Source organism: Cervus elaphus, chromosome 12 (assembly GCF_910594005.1).
Source record: "Cervus elaphus chromosome 12, mCerEla1.1, whole genome shotgun sequence".
Classification (NCBI taxonomy): Eukaryota; Metazoa; Chordata; class Mammalia; order Artiodactyla; family Cervidae; genus Cervus; species Cervus elaphus.
In genome coordinates this window covers 73924192-73944281 of record NC_057826.1, presented here as the reverse complement: position 1 = coordinate 73944281, position 20090 = coordinate 73924192, and the positions used below count along the sequence as shown (strand labels likewise).

Genomic DNA, 20090 nt, shown 5'->3' with positions numbered 1-20090 from the left:
TAGTACAGGAAGTCCTAGTCAGAGCAATTAGACAAGAAAAAGAAAGAAAAAGCATCCAAATTGGAAAGAAGTAAAATCATCTCTGTTTAGAGATGATATAGTCATATATGCAAAAAATCCTAACTACTGAGCAACAACCAAAAAAACCTGTTAGAACTAATAAGTGAGCTCAGTATAGTTTCAGGATAAAAGTCAACATGCAAAAATCAGTTGCATTTCTATATACAATAACTATGCAAATAGGAAATTAAGAAAACAATCCCATTCACAACAGCAATAACAACAAAATACTTAAGAATAAACTAAAGAGGTGAGAGCTTGAACTTTCTGACCTGTATCAAACTCAAGGACATCACTAGTCAATTTCAAAACAATATCAGATAGCAATATCTACAAGCAGATAGGTGCAAGCTTGTAGTTTCAAAGTGCCCCCCACCCATTTCACAACTATGTTATCATTTCAAACCCCAATCAATCCTTATGAAATAAGCACCCTTACTTCTTCTAATTCTTGATAAACAACTTATGTAACCTCACAGTTTTTTGCCTTTGTAAGCTTTCCTCGTTTTGTAATCCAATGGAACACAATTCAAGTGCTTCCTTGAATTTGTGCTTACTGGACTGCTGTCTTAACAAATCCTCAAAAAAGCATTTTTTTTTTTGTCTCAACCAGGTCTCTGTTCCTGGACTTCTTGGTTAACAAGGAAAGAAACAAAGAAAAGATAAAGAGGAATCTTATTGTAGGATGGTACAAATGTTTTAAACCTTGATTATAGTGATGGTTGTACAACTTGATAAATTTACTAAAATAATCATTGAATTGTACACTTACAAGGATGAATTTAAGTATATAAATCATATCTCAATAAAGTTGTTTTTAAAAAGTATTGATGGGAATAATAGAAAGCAAATAGCAATCAGGAGACTTAATCTCCTCTATTTCAGAAATTACATTTAACATAAGTGGAACAAATACTGTTGCTAAAAGCAAAAATTGCTAAATTGAGTAAAATCAGACCTAACTCTATGCTGTTTATAGAAAACACATTTTAAATGTAAAGACATGTGTTAACAGAAATAATCAATAAACAACAGAAATAGAAAAGAGTTTGATCTGTGCCAAACCAAAGGCTATAACCCAGGAGACCCAGATTCAATAAGCTCTCGAACTGTGTTGTAGTGGCCTACAAAATGAGAAAAGCTTACATAGGCAAAAACTGCAAAGTTATGTAAGTTGTTTGTCAAGATTTAGGATCGGATCTGGCAAGAAATAAAGGTGTTTGTTAAACAAGGATTGCTGCTAGCAGATGCCATTTTGAGAACAGCTGGCGGTGTCTTTGAGTTCCATACAGTTAAAACAAACAAACAAAAAATTTCAAATTCTTAGATTCAGGAACATGTCTGAAACCATATCCACAATGGCAACCCAGCTCCATTTTGAATGCCTAAACCACAGTTACTCCATTTTGACTTAAAAATGTATTCTTTTCTTTCATGGTTAAAGCAGATGTACAGCCCATGTTTGACAGGTCATAAGACAGGCTGTTCTAGTTAGCATAAAGTTCAAGCCAAATTGTGTATAAGCCAGAATAATGTGGCTCTACCTCAATATATGAAAAATTTTCCCATCATACAGATATTCAAAGTAAAAAGTGGAAAAGACATACTATGAAAACTAAAAAAAAAAAAAAAAAAGCTGATGTAGCTACCTCAATATCAGATAACAGATTCTTTAAGATGAGAAATACTATATGAGATATTGAGGAATATCTTATTATTAAAGGGTCAATTCTATACAAAGCACAATATTCCTTTTGATACCTTTTGGTACATCCATACAATGGACTATTATTTAGCACTAAGACATATAGGCATGAGCTATCAAGCCATGAAAAGACATGGCAGAAATGTTATGAACTGAATGCCTATGTTTCCCCAAAATTCATATGTTGAAACACTAACCTCCAATGTAATGGTATTTGGAGATGGGTCTTTTGGGGGTACATAGGGTTAGATGACATCATGAAGATAGGGCCCTCATGCTGGGATTAGTGCCCTTCCTAGAAGAGATGCCAAAAAGCTAACTTTCTCTTTTTCTCTCTGTACCATGTGAAGACAAAATGCTTGACTGCAAGCCAGGAAGATAGCTTGCATCAGAATCCAACCATCCTAGCACTCTAGACTTCTAGCCTCCATAACTGTGAGTAAATAAAATTCTGTTGTTCAAGTCACCCAATCTATGGTATTTTGTATGGCAGCCTGAGCTAAGACAAAACTCAAATGCATTTTACTAAGTGAAAGAAGCCCATTTGAAAGGCTACATATTATATGATTCCAACTACATGATGTTCTGAGAAAAAGGCAAACTATGGACACAACAAAATGATCATTGATTGCTACGGGTTGTGGGGAGAGAGGGATGAATAGTCAGAGCACAGAAGACTTTTAGGGCAGTGAAACTGTTCTATTTGATATGGCAGATATATGCCATACGTTTGTCAGAAGCCATAGAATTTATAACACATAGAATTTATAAACATAGAATTTTTAAGCTCTCCCACAATAGTCTTGAATTTCTATGTATCTAATAACATATCTTCAGAGGTAAGAAACAAAAGTTGACAGAACTGAGAGAAGAAACAGAAATAGAAAAACACACAATCATGACTGGATATTTGAACAAATCTCTCTCAGTACGTGTTAAACAACTAGACAAAATATTCAGTGAGATCATTGAAGATTTTATGAACACAGTAACCAATATCTGGTATTGAGAGGTAATTGGATAGATTCCTAAAAAAGAAATTTTGAATAAAGTTTACTATGCATATGTCAGCTACAAATTGCCATCTGCCCTCTGCCTCTACAAGGATTAAGTCACTAGCTGCTGCAGGCACTGACCTTCAACACATCCTGAAAGGAGCTCAGGGTGGAGATCAGGAATGAGGCACTCTGTGCTCTGGGAAAAACTGGTAAAACAGGGCTTCATTCGGGTAGTTATTTTCAGGAGAAGACTTTATGAGCTCAAATTCTTGTATCTTCTCACATGTAGAAAAGCACTAAAATCATTAACAGAAACATTTCCTCCTTGTGATTAGCAGCAGGCCTCTGCCAAAATGCGTGCTTGACTGAACATATCCCCCTTCACTCAAGTCATATAGAATACTGACTTCCCCTATCCCCTGGAGAAGGGAATGGCAATCCACTCCTGTATTCTTGCCTGGAGAATCCCATGGACAGAGGAGACTGGCGGGTTACAGTCCATGGGATCACGAAGAGTCAGACACAACTGAACGACACTACACACTTACACTTCCCTACCTCTTCAGAGCAGATAGTTCCTCAGAGCTATCTGAGACACTATCTCCTGAGCTATAGTCTCCCTAGATAAAACTTAACGCACAACTCCCACGTTGTACATTTTTTCAGTCCACACAAACTCCAATCACTCAGCTGACAGAATGGAGGACTGTAGGATACATGTCCCGGTAGACATTCTTTTGTCTCTATGATTCAAAGGAGAACACAGGTATTTTGCACACTACTGAGAAGGGTGTGCACACCACCTTGTTGAAGCCTGAAAAACTGACATAATAAAAACCACATTTGGGCTTAGAAGATCAAGGTAGTTGAGATTCCCTGTTCTTGGACCAAAATCTTACAGGTGCATTGTTCATGGACTTCACACTTTCTAGATTTCAAATCGCTGAGGTTCTTCCACAGATGAGAAAGACCCCTGGTATTGAGTTTCCAGGATGATCTCATTTGATTAATTTGAACATGTGAAGAGCTGTCCATGTGGCCCAAGAGAGGGTAATGGTGCCAGCATTTCTCCTAGTTTCGCCTGCATACTCACCTGTCATGCCCAGCAAAACAAATACACTTGACCAGAGACCTCAGAAGATAGCACAATTTGATTTCATTTTTGTGTAGTTCATCTGAGATCTCCGGTGTTTCTAATCCTGGGCATCCTTGGGTTACAGTCTATTCATGCCTTAAGGGTCATAAAGTGGTTGATACTGTTCTTTAGTATTGGAAGGATCTTTTCCTTGTCCTTAACAGTTGTCTTTACTATTTTGCCAGGGTTTTCTGCTTTTCCCTCTCATTTATATCTAAGGCTTCTCATTTTTTCCCCTACTGCCACCACACTGAGCACCATCTCTTCCCTGCACACTGTTTTCAAGACATCAGGAGATCTTTGACTCCTTTAGTTCACCTTCCTCATTTCTGTTGGAATTCCAAAATTCTACAAAACTGATCTCTGCTGCAATCAATGGTTCTCAAAGCATGGTTCCTGGATCAGTAGCATTTGCATCACCTAAAAACCTGTTAGAAATATAAATTCTTAGGCCCTTGGTCTTCTAAATCAGAAATTCCAAGAGCTGAGTCCAACAATTTGTCTTTTTAATAAGCCCTCAGGTGACTGTGATGCCTGCTGACATTTGAGAGTCAATGCTCTATCGCTGGAGAGATGCCCCTCTCCAGTGATGCCTCTCTCCACAGCAGCAGGGAGCTCTGGCCCCAGTATGCCTACCTCTTTAACCCTTGAAAATGCATTGTGGTTCATTGACAGAGATCCCACAGAGGATCTGAGTTAGCAGTCTTCCTCCAATCCCTGCTCCCTTCACTTCTATGTTAAAACTTACGGGATTTCAAGAAGAGATCTCTGTCTCTAGCCCAAATTTCCCCTTCGGATAAAGACACCAGCCATATTGGATTAGGGCCCACACTAATAACCTCATTTTAACTTGGTTATTCTGTTAAGTATCTTATTTCCAAATAAGGTCACATATTGAGGCACTGGGGATTAGGACTTCTATATAACCTTTTGGAGGGACAAAATTCCACCTACAACAAAGACCACAGGATTTTACAGGAGGCTCTGGGAAAATCCCCTTTATATGTCCAGGGAACCCCCAACACCACCATGGGATTAATTTTCTCTTCTCTTGGGGGAAATTAAGAGATAGTGACAATTGTCTATTCTTAAGGAAGTAAGCCAGGTCTGGGTGCTTCTTCCCTAACATAGACTGTATATTTGCAAGAGGGAGGGAGGCACAAGACATGAACATATACAACCTCCCCATTTAAAGCTCTTTGTGGAAATCTGCTCCCCAAATAGCTTTAATGTTATTAAATGAAGGGTGTGATCCGATGTCATCGAGGAGCCACAATTGCTACTTTCTTAGAAGGCAGAAAATTGGCCCAAACATCCCCCAATCCCACCACCCAGCCTTTTGCTGTCACCTGTTCCCCCACCCCCCCACCACCTCCAACAAGTCTAGGCAGTAGTTGTGAAATGATTCTGCTACAGCCACACACTAGCGAAAGAGATAGCAGCATCTGGTCATTCTGTAATTTCCAATTCGTTGTAAGTAAAAGAAGCAAGAATTCCTTTCCGCCTGGGGAACACAGAGACTCAAGTGTGTGGATGCTAAACAAATGCTCAAACGTTCGGAAAACTGATGTGTGTGGCTACTCATCTCTGTGTCAAGAGGAGTGACAGTGTAATGCTAATTTTCTCTCTTTCCGGCTCCGTTCCCCGGCACCTCTCCATAGGCCTGTAGGCTTGGGGTTCTCGGTAGGATGAGGTGCGGGAGACGCGGAGTTCTCAGGAGTACCAGCCTGGGCTCAGAATCCTCCCTCAGTCCCTGGAGAAGGGCTTCTCTGGCTTCTCCTTCTGCAGTCGCCAGTGGTAATAACCGCTGCATGGCTACAGCTGCGCAGGGGAGACAGGACCTCTCTGGGAGACGCAGAAATATATGTTCCAAAGAAAGGGACTAAAGGCTCCCTGGAAGCAGGAACCGATCCAACCTAAAAGAAAGCCTTCTCTTGCAACAGGCTGAATTGCGAAGATTCTGCTTGGGCTGACCCTAGGCAGCGGGCATTGATTGGCGTCGACTTTTTGGGCTCTCCGCCACTAAGCGCAAAAGGGAACTGGGAGACAAGGGTTTTTTTTTGTCTCGTTTTTGTTTTGTTTGTTTATTTTAATCCTTTAACGCACGCCTTATGCATGCCTCCTGGAGACTCAAGACTGCTCTCCCGGCTTCAGAATCGAAAAGTATCGAACTCAAAATTTAGCAAAAAATTGAAGTCCAGGCACCCGGAGCTGACAGGGAAAGACAGCTTTGCTCATTCTTACTCCACCACCACCAGTATCCCCAAGCAATATGGATACTGATCACTTTTTGTCCAATCAACAAATAGTTTTCGAGCGCTTACTGGATGCAAAGCAGAACCTGATGCGACTCACCTTCGGGAAGTTGTTTCATTCCACACGCTAAGAGCTGCGCTTCCGGAGCGATACTTGGCTTTGAAGTTACTTCCCCTTTAGTTCCTGGAGTGAAAAAAACTATTTGGGTTGGGTGGATACAGGTTCGAGTTCTAGTAGAGCAGAGAAGAACTTTCTTAGTGTCCTCTGGTGATATCTAGAATCAAGGTTTGGGGTCACAGAGGAGAGGACAATGCTGAAAAAAAAGGCAGAAAGGTATAACTAGCAAGTGTAGGGGGATGCTTGGTGTGGGTGCGGTAGCGTGGCCGAGCGGTCTAAGGCGCTGGATTTAGGCTCCAGTCTCTCTGGAGGCGTGGGTTCGAATCCCACCGCTGCCAAGGTTTTGTTTCTTGATCGTGGATGATCACGACCCACGTCCTCGCTACAGGACCGGATGAAGACTTGTCAAAAGGATAGCATTTAAGCTGGGGCTTTTTGAAGTTGAGAGAAGAGAGGTGCAGAGCCTTGAAAGTGCACGTGCCCCACAGCGGGCTGCCCCAGCAGAGGAGAGCAGGGAGTGAAGACAGATGGTCTCATCATTTGCTGCTAAGCCAGCAAACTTCAGGCAGTTGCAGAATGTCCCTGTGCAGTTTCTGCTGCTGACTGCCTCTGGGATCTCTACTGTTTCCTACTGGTGATCTCTGTTTATCTGCTGCTCTCCTCACTTAAACAACACCCGCTCTCTCCCTCACTCTTTCTCTTTCCTTTCCCTCCAGGCAAGGGTGGTAAAGTCAGGCCAGTAAAGCAGATGGGTTAAACTGGAAGAGAATCATCGAGGGAGGCAACTGCTCCTCAGTTTACCAACTGTGCCACCAGGGACGCCCCATCAGCTCAGGGGAGTGATTTAATTCCTAGGCTTGAGTCAGCCAAAGAAGAGTACTCCGACTCTACCTAGCACCTAGTGTCCTAGTGAATTGAAGTCGCTCAGTCGTGTCCGACTCTTTGTGACCCCCATGGACTGTAGCCTACCATGCTCCTCCGTCCATGGGGTTTTCCAGGCAAGAGTACCGGAGTGGGTTGCCATTTCCTTCTCCAGAGGATCTTCCATAGTGTCCTAGGATGAGTTCGAAGTCAGAATTTGAGCTCTTTAAGGAACACTCTCACTTTCTGACCCTAGAGAGCAGTGCCTTTCCTGCCCAATGTGCACCACCTTTGGTTCCCAAAGGGTGCATTGGGCACGGTTTGGCACCAACTGCACTCAGATTTAAATCCAGGTATCTCCCCTTCCTTAAGCCTTTGAGGAGTCATTGGTTCATTTTAGTAGGTGGTGATGGTCCTGACTGGCCTGTCGAGGCAAACAATAAATTTGTCCATGTGTCTTGTTACTCTAGTCAGCTTCTGAAAGTGAAGTGAAAGTGTTAGGTGCTCAGTCCTGTCTATTTGAGACCCCATGGACTGGAACCCGCCACGCTCCTCTGTCCGTGGAATTCTCCAGGCAAGTGAAAATTCTTTGCTGTGGGGGCCTGTTATATGCATTGCAGAACGTGAAAATGTCTCCAGACATTGCCAAATGTCCCCTAAGAGGCAATATCTGCACTAAAGACTCAGGCTGCAACTACACTGTTATCTCTCAGTGTTTGGCTTGTTGTGTCAATTTCCTACAACATCTTTTGAAAGGTAGAGGTTCTTAATTTTATGAAGTACAGTTAATCATTTTGCTTGACTTTTCTTTTATGGATCGTGCTTGTAATGTTACATCTAAGAAATCTTCTTCCAACACAAGTTGACAAAGATTTTATTTTAAATATTTTATAATTTTGGCTTTTGATATATTTCAGTCAATTTTTTATTCAGTGTGAAGTAAGGATCAAAAAACTTTTTTAAAGATCATTTGTTGAAAAGACTACTTTTCTCTACTGAATTGTCTTTGAAATTTTGTCAACAATTAATTGATAATATATGTGTAATTCTACCTCTGTACTCCTGTTCCATTGATCTATTTTTTTTTGTATCTTAATGCCAATACTACAGTCTTGATTATAGCAGCTTTATAGTCTTGATATCAGACAGAGTGAGTCCTTTAACTTTTCAGAGTACTCTCCTTTTCAGAGTTGTTTGGGACATACTATGTCTTTGAATTTCCATATGAATTTTCCATATGAATCAGTCAGCTGGTTGTTTTCCGGGGGGGGAAAAAATAAAAAGGCCTGTTGTTATTTTGATTTGGATTGCATTGAACCTATAAATTAATTTAGAGATAATTGATATCTTAACAGTATTGCCTTCTCATTCATTAACATGAAATGTTTCTCCTTGAATTTAGATTTTCTTTCATTTCCCTCAGTCTTTGTGTGTGTGTGTGTGTACAAGTTTTGGACATATTTTAATGCTAAGTATTTCATTTAATAATTCTATGGTAACTTGGATTCTTTTTAAAAGAATCCAAAATCAATTTCTGATTGTTCATTGCTGGTATATACTATGTGTATATATATTATACATTATATATATATTTACATATATGTATGTATGTATATATATGTGTGTGTGTGTCCAACTCTTTGTGACCGCATGGACTGCAGCTTGCCAGGCTTCCCTGCCCTTCACCACCTCCTGGAGTTTGCTCAAACTCACAGTAATATATACAATTAATTTTAATATTAATCTTATATTCTACAATTTTTCTAGATTCACTTATTAGTTATAGCTTTCTGAAGATTCCATAGAATTTTTAAATAGGCTTTCAAGTTTGATTTGCTTTATACTTCTCCAATTGAGTTTTATTCCAGATTGGTTTCACAACAAAGCTTATTTTAAACCCAGTGCATTTCCCCACTGCTAACAACTCCATCCTCCATCAACGCACAGATCAATGAACTGAAGCTACTGCTCAGCTGTGAATGTGATATCAGCTACAGACTTTTAAGGAATCTAGAGAGAAGTCCTGGAGCCAGGTCAGTGACTCAGTCAACTCCCAAAACAATTTGCAGTCCCGAATTCGCAGTTGTGTGGTTTCAGAAGTGTCTCTGGCCCTGCCACTCTGCTCAGACTGACAGGAAATCCACACAACAACAGGGATCGGTGAGAGCCTGGAACTTCTGCATTATCCCCAGTGGCCTGTTGCCCACCTGCTAGAACAGCCACGAGGACAGTTGTGTCTGGGCCAAAGCCACTCAACTGGGGGCATGTTCAAGTGTTATGCAGAAGAGGCTAACACTAATCTATAAAGAAAAAATAGCTGCTCACATTGACCTTGGCTCACTATGCACCAAGCACTGTGCCAAGCACTCAGTACTTCATCTTTGTAACAACCCTGTAAGGTAGGTTGTAGCATTATTTATCCTCATATCAAATGCAAATTGTGTGAGCATCTGTTCTCTCTTTATGAGAACAGAGAGAAGACATCTCTGGGTGTCTTAGAAACAGAGTGTAAAACCATGTAAGAAGCTTCTTCTCTGAAAAAATAATTCAGCAGAGCCACATGTGTGCATTCTTTGATGTCTTGGGTGAGGGAAGAGACTCAAGAGTGAAGTCATATACTTGCCTAAGTTTCAAAGCTATTAAGTGGCAAACAGTTCCTACAATGGCTACAACCCAAGTTCCAGTTCTGAGAGAAAGGGACAAAACGACCCTTGAGTGGCCTAAACTCTATATAGTTTATCCTCTGGAAAATGACTCTGGAGAAGGCGATCTGTCAGTGAGGACAGGATATTCTGTGATAGAAACAACTGCCTGATGAGAAAGAGGGTAACTGCAGGGATCAGAAGCCCCAGTCTGGCCACTATGGAGCTTCAAGATTTCTATCACCAAAACGTTTTTCTCGGCGAAATGAACATGTTTTGTCGCTGGGCTAGGATTTCCCCGCACAAGTTCCCTAGCAGATTCTGAGGGTGGATTTGCAACGCAGAGATGTCAACAGTGGCAACCTGGGAGACACTTCAGCTCCTAAAGTCACCAAATGCAAATCGTGTAAGCATCTGCTCTCTCCTTATGAGAACAGAGAGAAGTGTCTTAGGAACAGAGTGTAAAACCATATAAGAAGCTTCTTCTCTAAAGAAATAATTCAGCAGAGCCACATGTGTGCATTCCTTGATGTCTCAGCTGGTGAAATAGGGGGAGTTATAGAATTCTGTTGGCATCTTTGGGTTGTTGGTTAGGTTCCAAATAGGCGCTGGAGCATTTGCAAATGCTCTAAAAATGCCATTGGATGTCATGTTCCTTTAAAGATAAGATTTTCGTAGCTTTAATTAGCAACAGCCTTCGTTTATCTTTGTAAGAGATTTATGGCAGACTGAGAAAGCCACAAGGAATAAAACATAGTAACACTGCTGAAGACCCACAGCCTAGTGTGTGGTACAGATTTAATTCATTCATTACCCATTTATTCATTCACTAAATTCTTCCGCTTTAAGCCCTGGGTGAAAGATGAAAAATTCAGAGCCAAAGAGGAGAGTAAATTTTTGCGGTAAGTGTCCGTTGTGCCCTGAACCCCTTGCTCTTGACGTTTGAAGTTAGGACTTCAAGAACGTATTGTGTAAAGCAGAATTGAGATGTAAAGAAAGTATTATCTGAAAGAGCAGTAAATATACGTCTAGCATCTGGTAGCGTGGCCGAGCGGTCTAAGGCGCTGGATTAAGGCTCCAGTCTCTTCGGGGGCGTGGGTTCGAATCCCACCGCTGCCAGGGAAAGTTTTTGCCAGGTGCAGAAGACTCAGATCTAAAATGAGACAAATATTGCACCTACTAGGTTAGAGGTGAGAGATTGAGCCTGTGGGAGCGAGGTTCAGTTAAAACTAGTCAAACGCTTTCTCTGGCGAGGAAGTTTTGCTAATTAGTAACGTTTTGATTGGTCTTCAAAGATGGGGAATTTCACGAAGGGGATAGGGGTCATCAGAAACAAGTTTTAAGACCTTAAAACGGAAGCTTTAAGTGCAAACGCACTCCGGAAAACGAATTTGTCACATTCGACAAGGGACTGATAAAAGGGTAGGGGAAAGGGGGAGCGGTGTCCTTTTTTTTTCCCCCTCTACATTTTTACAGAGGGAAATTCACAGAGGCTTCGCGGGCAGTGTAAAATCGAAATTCAAGCGGCAACTCCTTTGGCAAAAGTGCAGGGACTAGCCCTTGGGTCCACACTGTCGTCAGAGTACAGCGGAACTTTAGAGTCAGTTCCTCACGTCCTCAGTTCTCCATTCGTCTGTTTGCTCTGGGACGCATCTGCCTCCCCACGCCCAAGCCCCATTTCTGGTCTCCTGATGAAGACTGCATCTTTCTCTACCAGGAAGTGAGAAGGACAGGGAGGGTCTGAGGGAGACTGTCTGGAGTGTGACTCAACAAAAAGGCAATGTGCACGGGGAGGATGGTGGTGTTTAAATTCTTGTAGACTTGAATCAAAGATCTTGGACAACTAACTTGGAAAATCAGCTCACTGCCCCTACCGCTTGCTTTCAAAAAGTCTGAGAATGTTTTAACCCATAATCTGAACTCCTATTAGACATTTTCACCTCTTAAACTGTGAGTACAGGTAACTTTGGATCTTTGCCCACATTTCAGGGTTCCAGGAGAGTGTATGGATGGAATTTGATGTCCACTGAAATCCAGGTTGAATTAAAGTATTACACCTTTCTCAGTGTCTTTGTAGAGGCCCATTTTGCAGGAGAGAGCATCCTTAGGCAAAGGAGAGAGCACCTTCAGGAGGTGGTGAAGGAGCAGAGATGGCCCATATCCTTAAAAGAAACATCAAGAAAAGTTTCCAGTTCCTGGCTGAATTCTCAGTCTAAGGGTCTGCGTATGATTGTTCCTCTTTTGCTTAGAAAACTCACTTAACAAAATCGCAATCTTTGTTCAACATAAACATTGCACCCCTGCACTCACCGAGCTGAACTAGAATGAAGAGAAACCCAGTAATGCTCAAACGGTCTCAATTTAAATTCATGACAATGATCTCAAGTGCATCTGCGTAATAATCTTACTATTTTTGTCAATCACTTCACTGTACCATTCTTAAAGGCGAATCTTTCATCCTTTCTATAGTGTCTTTAAAATAGCAATACCTCAGCATCCATTCTCACTCTTGGCTTTCTATTTCACTAAGGAAAGAGAACCATTCACAGGAGAATGTCTGCATGCACGATACTACAAGGTACCCATCTACAGGCATCTGAGGACTTTTATTCCTCCTGTTACTGTGAATGACCTAGCCAAGATAGCCAAGATCATCCCCTCTAACTGCACACTAGAAGCCATCCTTTATTGCTTACCCAAGAACATTCTTTCTAGTAACAGTATACATGTAAATGGATAGACATGGACAAAATCAATTCATGAATTTTTCAATTAATACTTTTTTCTGTTTGGAGGCGGTTTTATGTAAAAGAAAACTGAGCACAATGTAAAGAAAGTTCTCATATATATGCTCTCCCTGCTCCTCTTCCAACATTTCCCCTTCTAATGACAAATTGCATTGGTATAATACATTTTGTTACATTTGGTGAACCAATTATACCATTTTTTTAATAATTAAATTCAGGCATCATCCTAGCAAAATTTCTTTGTTTGCCATTAAAGATTTCTTCAAACCTGGAGAGTAAAAGAAACTTGCAATACAGGTCCCAAGAGATTCTGAGCATGCATAATTATAAACACACCCAGGATAACTATCCTGAACTTTCGAAACTCGTCCTTTATTTTCCCACTGGCTTGTCTCAGCCTGCATTTTAGACAAATATCTGTAGCCCTATACGCTGATCTCATTGCACCCAGAAAGTGTTAGTTTCATCTGAAAGAGCAATGAGTGCTGAAACTTGGAGAATTAGAAACAAATATACTGCAAATTCTGACATAGAGATATAGAAATAGAGAAAGACAGGGGGGAAAAAAAAAAACAGAAAGAGACAAAAAGCAAGAGATAGAGACATAGAAACAAAGAAGAAAACAGTGGGGAAAAAAAGTTACAGAGAAAAATCAGACCAAGAGGGCTAGACACCCTGAGAGACAGAAAGAAAATGAGAAACAGACACAGCTATACAGGAAGGGGGAAAGTTTAAGAGAAAAGCACTAACTTAGGGATCAAAAAGGGATCAGAAATACACCTGGTAGTAGGAAGGTGGTGGGGAAAATAAAAAGGGCTGAAGCAAGGGAACTGAAGGGTGCAGGGAGTGGAAGATAGATTCTGGAGAAACAGCTACTGACAAAGATTTCGGGTCTGTGGGCAGAAAAGATCCAAGATCCTAACTGGCCTCCGCGAACAGGGCAGAAGAGTACCGATGGGCGCCGTCGTCCCCGCGGAACCGAACGTCACTTTCTCCATCACTTCCCAGGAAGCCTCACTGAGCGCAAAAAGTCAGACTAGGTCTAGGTGAGCACCGCAGTCCCGGTCTGGAGTGAGTGTTGAGGCGAGGTGAGTACAGAACCTGGGGCGGGAGTTGAGTGGGATGGGGAGAGGCGGTTAGAGGCGGCGATTCTCCTCAAAAGGTCTTCACTGACCCTGCAGGATGCTTTCTGCTGCTCTCCATTCCTCCGCAAGCCCGCCATCAGACAACCCACGCTTCCCTTCGGCTGACGCCCCGTTTACCCTCACCTCTTACAGGGTTTCTGACCTAGGATGGCCGGTATCCCACCAGTCCGTGTAGAAAGGAGCAGGGGAGAGAAAAGACTGTCCAGGCCCAGACATTCTGAAAATAGCCACCCCAGGATGCTTGACAACCACGGAGCTGGCATGTACATCTCTCTTTGCCAAGAAGGCTTCCAACCAACCAGACGCTTGATGTACCCGGGGTCATCCAGTGTGTTGGCCTCTGTCCTTTCTGTAAAAAGGAAGGACCCAGGGTGAGCCAATGTGCACCCTTCGATAGCTCAGCTGGTAGAGCGGAGGACTGTAGGTCTACTACATGTGGACATCCTTAGGTCGCTGGTTCGACTCCGGCTCGAAGGAAGTGCCTCATTTGCTTTTGCCCCATCATAAATGCCACCACCGCCTGGCACCTGGTGCCTCTGCCCTGCAAATTGGCCCTTGCCCGTGCGCTACAAAATCATCTTCATTCTCACTGGACAAAGCCAACAAAGCCCTTCCGGAGTCACTTGTCCCTTTCCCAAATCCAAGGACACATGCCCTTCATCCGAAAGCAACCTGAGTGGACTGCGGCAACCCCTTCAACATCCCAAGCCCTTTAAGCTTTTATTCATGCACCTCTTCCTGGGGAAGACAAGTACCCCCTCTTGCACTACCATTTTGTTCAACATGGACAGATTCCTGACAAACATGTGTCCACACAGGAGCTGCCCACTGCAAGCCCTGGAGCCCAACAAGCACACAGGCCATCTCATAGTTCACAGAAAACCAAGGCATTCTTCTTGAAAATCCTCCCACTGAGTTTCCTAGTGGGTGGGATGGAAGGAGGCGCTTAGAGGTGGTGCTCCTTTGAGGAGCAGTGAGGCTCCTGTTCCTTGGCCCCTCTCATTTTTGCAAAAATAAAGGACCCAGTGCTTGTCAGTGGAATGTATGGATATACATCCTTTGATAGCTCAGCTGGTAGAGCGGAGGACTGTAGACTTGATAAATGTGGACATCCTTAGGTTGCTGGTTTGATTCCGGCTCAAAGGAAGTGCCTTTGTTACTTTTGCCCCATCATGAGGGCTACTAGTGAAATGTGTCCACTGACATATGCCCTCCAGCCCCAAACACTCCTTTTCTCCTGCCTTAGGAGGCTGCCCCAACAAGGCACCCTGTTGACCCCCCAAGCCCTTTTAATTTTTATTCACCCACCTCTCCCCAGGGACAGCAGCACCTGCTCTGCTACTACACTTACTCAACATGGATAGACCCAGCCACACAGTACCTGCCCACCACAAGCCCTGGAGCCGGACAAGCACTGGGCCATGAAATGGGTCATGGACAATGAAGGCATTCTTCTTGAAAATCCTCCCATTCAATTTCTCTTTCCTACTCGGCCTAGTCCTAGGGTGGTCCCTTGCTTCTCTCTTCTGTCTAGCCCAACTGCAGTCTCTGTGTGTCCTTGTCCATTTCTCCAACTTTCTCTCTGACTCTCTCTTTCTCTTTCTCCCTCATTCTCACATTTGCTCTCTCTTTCTGTGTTTCTTTCGCATAATCCATAAATATATAGACATAGGGAGACAGAAAACCTCCATCACTATTCATTTTCTATACTGTGGGACAGAACTGCCATGCTGGGATGTACCAAGCCACTGCCAACTCTACACCTGCATTGAGAGCCACTGGCATTGGCAGTGGCAACAGACACCTAGGCTCTCAGGACAGGGGGAGAAGGCTTGGAGTCATGATGAAAACTTCAGAGGCCTGATTCAGGTCTCCTGTCAGAGAACTAGGCTGAGGCCATGGGAAAACGTCAAATTCCTTGAAACTTCACAGCTGTTCTGGTTGTTATAGGAAGCTTTGAGTTCCTTCTAAAAGACTAATGATTGCTCCGACTCTGTACAATGGAGGGAAAAACACGTGCACTGATTCCCCTGCTGCTTCTGATGGAAGACATAGCAATAGAACTGGAGATAAAGACAGAGAGAGACCAAGGGGGAGTGACTACAAGGGGAGGGGGAGATGGAGAGGAGCAGAGTTTGTGAGCAAAAAGAAAGATTTATAGTTGAGTGAGCACTGAGAGTAGGAAAAGTAGGGGTGGAGGGGAGGGCAGATAATGGTGGCTGAAGGCAGGGAGCAGAAGGGGCCAGGGAGTGGGGTTTGATGGCTGGATGTGTGATCTGGAGGGGTACACCCACTGTCCTTCTTACACAGGCCACTGCCCTGTGCTTTCTGACCAGCTGGCTTAATTAAGGGCCGGGCCCTTAGGCTACATGGGCTGGGCCGTCCCACTGACCTCCATCCATCCCCAACTGAGCCAGGCTGAAGAGGTGGTGGTGGTTGGGGGAGGGTTGTCAAGGCTTGTGGGTGCAGAGAGGAAAGCCAAGGTGTGGCCTTTCCTCTTTTCCCTCTTGTGGGAGGGAAACTTCTGAAGGTGGGAGATGTGTTGGGAAAGCATGGGAAAGAGGACTATCTGTACAACGGTGATGGATTTGTAACTCTCTGCAGTCCTGGGGTCTAGCTGCTGGCCTCCCCTGACTCTTAAGCCCACAAATTCCTGTTCAGTTCAGGTTCTGCCTCTGCATTCAGACTGCATTTCCCCACACAGTTTCCTCTCCAGGTGAGCTGCCCCAGGTCTTCCCATGCCCCACTGCTGGCTAAAAGGGGCTGAGCCCGGGGCTGTGGCGTCTCCAGGGTCCATGGGGTGGTCCCACTGCTTTCCCACAGGAGACCTTCAGGAGAAAGGTTTTATTGCTCTGTGACCACACAGAGTCTCCAGCCTCGAATGTCACCTTCTGCAGAGACCAGCAGACAGGGACCGAAGAGATTTTCTAAGGCTTTCATTGGATGTGCCCACAGACACCCCTACCTCCTCCCCCTCCCCCTCTCCATGGGAATTGGAGGTTCCCAGGTTTGGGGGAACTAACTCTGATGTTTTGGGGATGTATCAGGGGCAGGGGAGTCCCCATAGTTGGGAGATGGACTCTGATGACTTGGATACTCTAGGGTGAGCCCTAGCACAGTCAAATCCTCCTGTCTGGAGCCTCACAGTGAGCAGTAGGGGACCTCCGTGGACATGGCCTCATCCTCACAGGAGCAGACCTGTGGGTCTTTTGATCAGGGGTGGTGACACAGGCATTGGAGGGCAGGTGACTTGGGTGTGGCCTGCTGCACCTCTGTGCTACCTGTGCTGGGTGGGTGACCACGCACTGTTGGGGTGGCGAGCCCACACCAGATAGGATCTGAAAGGTTTTTCAAAGACTCCAAGTGAAGGCAAGAGGTCCAAGTCGACAGCAGGGTGCTCTGGCTCCTCCCTTCCTCTTCTGTGCCTATCCAGGAAGCCCGCAGAATCTTGAGCTACTTCAGGGAGCAGTCGCCTCTGCCAAAGGAATCCGGGTCTGTGGGCAAAGGAGGGGAACCAAGGCCCCAAATTGGGCTAGCCCAATCAACATCCTTTCTGCATCATTTCCCAGGAAGCCTCACTGCACGGAAAAGTAAGACTAGATCTAGGTGGGCACCAAGGCCCCTCTCTGGAGTGAGTAACAGGTAGAGATACAGAACCAGGAATGGGGATTGGGGATGAAATAGATGCAATGGGGGAAGGAGCTTAGAGGCCCATGCTTCTCCTTAAGAAGCAGTGAGGCTCCATTTTCTTGTCCACCTTCATTTCTGCAAAAAGAGAAGACCCAGTACTTGTCAATGGAAGAACATATCTGTGCACCCTTCGATAGCTCAGCTGGTAGAGCGGAGGACTGTAGTATCACATGAATGTAGACATCCTTAGGTCGCTGGTTCGATTCCGGCTCGAAGGAAGTGCTTGGGTTTATTTATTTATTTTTTAATCCATCACGAAGACCGCTTGCGCCCTCTACCGCTGCCCTGTATATTGACCCTGGCCCTTTCATCAGTAGATCATCCCCATTTTCACAGGACAAAGCCCTTCTGAAGCCAATTACCCCTCCTTCCTGAAATCCATGGACAAATGCCCCTCATCTAACAACACCCCCTTGCTCCTGCCTTCGCAGGCTACCCTAGTTGGCCACCCTCGCAACCTCCCAAGCCCTTTAAACCGTTATTCATGCATCTCTCCCCAGAGAAAACTGCACTCGCTCTGCCGCTGCCACTTATTCAACATGGACAGATCCGTGACAGATAAATGGCCACAGAGGAGCTTCCCACCACAAGCCCTGGAGCCCGACAAGCACCCCTGCCATCACATGGGTCAGGGACAACCAAGGCATTCTGGAAAATCCTCCCATTCAATTTCCCTTCCCTACTCTGCCTAGTCCTAGAATGGTCCATAACTTTTCTCTTCTGTCTAGCCCAACTACTGTCTCTGTGTTTCTCTGTCCATCTCTCTCTTTCTAACTTTCTCTTTCTCTCTCTAGCTCTCTCTCTTCCTCATTCTCCAGAGAGAGAGAGAGAGGGAGAGAGAGAGAGAGAGAGAGAGAGAGGGAGAGAAGGTTACCAGGTTTGGGGGAACTAGCTTTGATATTTGGGGGATATAACAGAATGAGGGTGTGCCTATGGTTGGGAGGCAGACTCTGGTGACTTGGACACTCCAGAGTGAGCCCCACCATGACCCCACTCCTCCTGTCCGGGACCTCACAACGAGCAGTAGGAGACCTTCGAGGACATGGACCTCGTCCTTGCAGGTGAAAACCTGCGGGTGTCTGGATCAGGAGTGGCCACGCTGGCACTGGAGGCCACACGTGGGTGTGGCTTGTCATATTTCCGTGAGACATGAGCTGGGTGGGCGACCAAGCATTGTTGGGGTGGCAGGCCCGCACCAGACGGGACCTTAAACATTTGTCAAAGACGCGGAGCAAAGGCAAGAGGTCCAAGCCTGACGGCGGGGTGCTCTGGTCCTCCCTCCATCTCCCGTGCCTGTCCAGGAAGTCCACAGAATTTGGAGCTACATCAGGGAGCAGCCATCTCTGGCCAAAGGAATCCAGGTCTGTGAGCCGAGGAGGGGAGCCAAGTCCCCAGACTGGCCGCAGCATGACCAGGCTTCTGGCTACCTAAGGTGTGGTCTCTCCGCCTAGCCCGACATCCTTTCCCCATCACTTCCCAGGAAGCCTCACCGTGAGGAAAAGTGAGGCCAGCTCGTGGTAGCAACAGGGTCAGGTCGAGGTTAAGTGGAGGGGTGATGACTCTCCAGCGCCAGAGGGCAGGTCTGGGTTTGGGTAAGGGCTGGGGGCGACGCTCAGACACTCCTCGAGGGCCCCTCAGAGGATCTTACCCAGGTAGGATCCTCTGCTTTCCTCCGCAAGCCGGCTCCCACCTCACCCACACATCCATTTGGGTTTCAGTAACGCCCCCTTCTCCTCACCCTCTTTCCAGTCTTCTGGTCACAGAGGGCTGCTGTCCTGTTCTCTCTGAGGAAAGAGCCCAAGGGAGAGAAAATTAGTCAGCAAGTAGCGGCCCGGGCTCAGATTCTGAAAATCGCCTTTCCGGGATGCCTGACCACCACGGATCCCCGGCGTGTGCAGGCTCTTTGCCAAAGGACTTACAGCCAACCCAGAGTATGTTGTACCCAGAACCTATTAAAGCCTTTTGGCTTTTGACATTTCTGCAAAAAGGAAGGACCCAGCCGATCACATATGCACCCTTCGATAGCTCAGCTGGTAGAGCGGAGGACTGTAGATGCGAAGCATATAGACATCCTTAGGTCGCTGGTTCGATTCCGGCTCGAAGGAAGTGCAGCTGGTGGTTTTGCTCCGTCGTGAAGGCCGCCGCCACCCCCGGGTGCCCAGCTGCGCAAATTTACCCTTGCGAAGAAGGTTAGCTTCTGAACTCTCACAGAATAAGGGCAGGAAAGCCCTTCTAGAGCCACCCTCACGGCGACCTGTAGACTGTCGCCAAGGAACACATTTGCTTCTTCTGAAGTCCACGGCTTTCAGCGCAGAACAACAGCCCCTGGTCCCCCAACCATCGCTCCCACTTAAGCGGACAGTAGCCCAACCCTCAAGCCTTTTACACTGTTATTTCCCTACAACTCTTGCTTTTGCATCTTCTGCCTAGCACAGCGCTCTCTGATACCCACATTTCTGAATTCGTTTTCTACAATAGTTTTTTAGGGCGGATGGATTCTTTAGGATTTTCTACATATAAAAATCATAAAATCTCCTAGCAGAGACAGTTTTACTTCTTCCTTTCCAATTTGGATGCATTATATTATATAGTATGGTATATACTATATATCATTTTGTTTTGTTTCATTTTGTTTTATTCCATCCCATTCTATTTGCCTGAATTCCTTAGCTAGAACTTCCTGTACAGTGTTGAATAGAAGTGGTGAAAGTGGTTGTCCACTCTTGTTCCTGAA

General features: G+C 44.9%; 6 non-coding genes across 6 annotated transcripts; all 6 read left to right on the top strand.

Annotated features, from left to right (window-relative positions):
- Nucleotides 1-6527: 6527 nt before the first annotated feature.
- On the top strand, nucleotides 6528-6609 carry TRNAL-UAG. The gene has a single exon. It is a non-coding gene; the product is annotated as a tRNA-Leu (tRNA).
- A 4202-nt stretch (nucleotides 6610-10811) lies between these two features.
- TRNAL-AAG lies at nucleotides 10812-10893 on the top strand. The gene has a single exon. It is a non-coding gene; the product is annotated as a tRNA-Leu (tRNA).
- Nucleotides 10894-14053: 3160 nt separating this feature from the next.
- TRNAY-GUA lies at nucleotides 14054-14143 on the top strand. The gene is given in 2 exon segments: nucleotides 14054-14090; nucleotides 14108-14143. It is a non-coding gene; the product is annotated as a tRNA-Tyr (tRNA).
- Nucleotides 14144-14722: 579 nt separating this feature from the next.
- TRNAY-GUA lies at nucleotides 14723-14812 on the top strand. Its single transcript is given in 2 exon segments — nucleotides 14723-14759; nucleotides 14777-14812. It is a non-coding gene; the product is annotated as a tRNA-Tyr (tRNA).
- Nucleotides 14813-17483: 2671 nt separating this feature from the next.
- Nucleotides 17484-17574, top strand: TRNAY-GUA. Its single transcript is given in 2 exon segments — nucleotides 17484-17520; nucleotides 17539-17574. It is a non-coding gene; the product is annotated as a tRNA-Tyr (tRNA).
- A 1797-nt stretch (nucleotides 17575-19371) lies between these two features.
- On the top strand, nucleotides 19372-19461 carry TRNAY-GUA. The gene is given in 2 exon segments: nucleotides 19372-19408; nucleotides 19426-19461. It is a non-coding gene; the product is annotated as a tRNA-Tyr (tRNA).
- The last annotated feature ends 629 nt before the right edge of the window (nucleotides 19462-20090 follow it).